The sequence below is a fragment of the Carlito syrichta genome, unplaced genomic scaffold (genome assembly GCF_000164805.1).
Source record: "Carlito syrichta isolate Samal-C Ts95f unplaced genomic scaffold, Tarsius_syrichta-2.0.1 Scaffold305715, whole genome shotgun sequence".
Classification (NCBI taxonomy): Eukaryota; Metazoa; Chordata; class Mammalia; order Primates; family Tarsiidae; genus Carlito; species Carlito syrichta.
The window spans coordinates 183,129-187,290 of record NW_007249811.1 but is presented as its reverse complement, the minus strand read 5'-3'; positions in this window follow the sequence as shown (position 1 = coordinate 187,290).

The following is a 4,162-nucleotide window of genomic DNA, read 5'->3' as shown; positions in this document are numbered from 1 at the left end:
AATTTAGAGTGATATTTCATGTGTAATGATCAAATCAGAGTAATTAACATGTCTGTCACCTCAAACATTGATTGCTTCTTTGTGTTGTGAACATTCAAAATCCTCTCTGTATTTTTAAAAATATACAATAAATTATAGTTAACCATATTCACCCTACAGTGCTGCAAAACACTAACACTCATTCTCCCTATCCACCTATAATTTTTTTTACATGCTTTCACTTTTGTTTTTATTTTATTTTGTTATAGAAATGTGGGATACAAGTAAGGATTAACTACATAAGTAGGCTCCATGCAGGTGAAGTTTGGGCCTTCAACTTGCCCTCACTTCTCTTGGTTTAGGATCAAGTACAGTTTGTGTTGTTACGTGCCCCCATCCCTTTCTTCCTCCCCTGGCAGTGCCCAGTGACTGCCACTCCCTCCCTTGTGCTAATTTGACTAGGGTTCAGGGCACTTATGAGTGAGAACATTTGGTATTCAGTTCTTTTTTCTGTGATAGATCACTAAGTATTATGGTCTCCAACTTTATTCAGTTTGCTGCAAAGGCCATGATTTTGTGCTTCTTTATGGCTGCATAATACTCCATTGTGTACATGTACCACAATTTCTTATCAGGCCCACTTTTGATGGACTGTAGGGCTGATTCCATGTGTTGGCTCTTGTGAATAGAACAGCTTTAAACATCTATGTGCAGGTGTCTTTTTGGTAGAATGGCTTATGTTCCTCTGGGTATATTCCTGGGAGGGATATTCCTGGATGAATTGTATGGCAGGTCAATTTTTAGTTCTTTTAGGAATTGCCACAGTGCTTTCCATAGAGGCTGAACTAGTCTGTACTCCACCAGTGTAGAGGCACTCCCTTTTCTCCACAACCTCTCCACACCATTGTGTTTTTGAATCATTGATGAGGGCCATCCTTACTGGAGTTAGGGGTATCTCATTATGGTTTTGATTTGCATTTCTCTGATGATTAGTGAGGTTGAGCCTTTTTTCATGTATCTATTGGTTGTTCACAACTATAATTTTGTGTCTGCTAACCAACCCCAATACTTTATATCCCCTGATATCCACAATTCTATTATCTAATAAAGATCTATTATTAAATAACCTTTGAAATGCAGGTTTTAAGAGAAATGTAGGTTTTTATGGTTATACTATAAATTATGTAACCATTTGTTTCAGTTAGTTTGGTTTTGATCTAGGTAACAGAAAGTGGCCTTCTTTTTAATCTCACATTCTTTCTATTTCACATACCAAGAGGCCTGTCTTAGAGTGAATTAATCTGGCAACTCAACAACAGCATCAAGGACCCACAGTCTTTTTATCTCCCTGCTCGTCTATTCTAAACATATGGAATTGTTCTATTAAGCAGGATGTTTTTATGGTTCCAAGACATTGGCCGGATTCCAGGCTTTGTATGTGAACACCTCAATGCTGGCAAGAAGAGAAGATCCCTTCATAAGAGCAAGGGAAACTCTGCTCAAGGCCAACTTGTCTACATATTTCATAGGCCAGAAACATGTCACATGCACATTCCAAGTCACACAATGGAAATGCCATTATTCTGACAAACTTCACAAGTTCTAGCTAGGGAGGAATCATGTCCACTGAAGATCATGGCTGTCCACTCATGAATTACATCGGGGTTCTGTTAGCGTGGAGGAAGCAACACCCAATACTGCCTGCCACATCATTGTCATAGTTTTGATCATTTTTGTTGGTTATGCCTTTTATTATAGATATTAGCATAATCTCATCCCTGAGCAAACTTATTTGTGCATATCTCAAGTCATGGTCTTAGTTTAAACTTCTAGAAATGAAATTCTTAGGTAAAAGTTTCTTTGTGTAAGTCTCTTAATGTATGTTGTCAAGCTATACACACAAAAAATGTCATGGTAATAGTCTTCAGTATCTATGCATCGATTTTTCCATTTTCTTCTACTCCAGCTGTCAAAGTATTACCATTTTACAGGTCTTTGCCATATAAAGATTGGTATCTTTAATTTTACTTAACAATTTCTTGATTAGTACTATACCCCTCTTATTCAAGACTTTACTTTTAATAGGCAGATTATAGCTTCTTTCAGATTTACTACATACATAACTATATGACACATTCATATTAATAGTTTCAATTTGTACTTTCCATTTTTTGATGCCTTTGAATGATTTCATTGTGTGCACTATGTTGGTCAGGACTCCCAACACAATGATAATAAAAGTAATGATCCTAGACATTCTTGTCTTATTTACCAACTTTTAGGAGAATGCTTTCAATATTTGATGTTCGCAAAGTTTTGCATTTTCTTTTATTTTTATTTATTTATTTGTTTGAGTTGGAGTCTCACACTGTCGCCCAGACTGGAGTGCAGTGGCCTCTCCCAGCCACCGCAGCCTCGACCTGCTGGGCTCCAGCAATCCTTCTGCCTCAGCCTTCCGAGTAGCCAGAATTATAGGCACGCGCTACCACGCCTGGCTGATTTTTGATTTATTGTAGAGATGAGATCTCACTGCCCAGGCGGGTCTTGAACCAGCGGGCGTTTTCTTTTAAATAAATATTATTATCAGGGGATTTTCTTCCTATTACAGTAAACACTTTCTAATGTTAAGAAGTGTTGAAGCTGCCGGGCTCGGTGGCTCAGCCTGTAATCCCGTGCCTTGAGAGGCCGAGGTGAGTGGATTGCCTGAGCTCACGGGTTCGAGACCCGTCTGGGCAACTTGGCGAGACCTCATCTCTATAATAAATCAAAAATTAGCTGGGAGTAGTAGCGCGCGCCTGTAGTTCCAGCTACTTGGAAGGCTGAGGCAGAAGGATCGCCGGAGCCCAGCAGGTCGAGACTGCGGTGGCCGGGAGCAGCCACAGTCTGGGTGACAAAGTAAGACTCCAATTCAAAAAAAAAAAAAAAAGAAGTGTTGAAGCTTATCGAATGTCTTCTCTGCGTTTGTTGAGATGACTTTATAGCTGTTCCCCCTATAACTTATTAAAGTGGAAAATGAGATTCACAGATTTTTAAATGTTAAGTTATCCTAAAATTCTCTGGGATACAGTGTATTTTGATTATGATGAATTATCATTTTATATACTCCTGGATGCACATAAGATGTCCTCTGTGGTCTCCTCAAAGTATCTGAAAGACTAAAAAAGGCAGCTGGGAATTTCACCTTAAAAAGTAGAGCCAGAGCCATGCAGCTGGAGAAACACAGTTTGTTGCTGAGATTGTGACCCTATGTTTATTCTGTGTGCTTAGGGATGTAGGCTGTAGAGCTAAGAAAACATTAAGACTGAGATACTCCCTTTTCATCTGAATGATACTTGCATTAACAAAATATTCTTCACAGTCATAGGATTTGGTTAGTTTTGTATAAGCTTGTTAACTGAAATAAATGTGGCAAAAAGCAGTTATTGTCTCAACACTGGCAAGAGTGCAAATTGGCTGGGTTCTATGAGAACTCTAATTAAGGCAGACTGATCACCTGTGTTTAGAGTGGAAGGGTCATCCTCTCCTTTGTTTCAGATCTTCAATCAATACTTCAAAGACAATGTGATATCAATAATGTAAAGGTGTCATAAAATGTAGGTACAATGATCCCATAGAATAGTTAATTTGCTATAATTATTGCTTAAATAGATGATAGGCAGGTACTTCTTTTTAATAAAGAATATTGGGAAAAAGGGAAATGAATTTAAGTTTAAAAAAAGACATGTTTTTGAAATATGAATAAAGATTTAAGATATAAATAAGCTATAATCAAGAAAGGAAGAAAATAAGGGGGGCACAATTAATAATCATTGAGTATCATTATGTTCTCAGAACTTTACTAGTGCTATGTCTGTTCATTCAAAAACTATGATGTGGCTAGTACTTTATAGATGAGGAAACTGAAATTCAGAGAAATTAAAAATCTTGCTGCAACTGTAGAGTTGATAAGGGACTGAACTGGGATTCGAATGAAGTCATCTTTAAAACCTGGGACACCTTTTCACTTTGCCATTCTGAAGAATATGAAAAGGGATAATTAAAAATTATGATCTTAAGCCATTAGTGAGAATATGCTTAATCCAAAATATCTTTATATTTGTGTACCTTCCAACTATACAGATACTTGCTTTTGTTTCACTTTTTAAAGAAAATTAAAAAGAATCTTTCTAGTTTCACTTAGTAT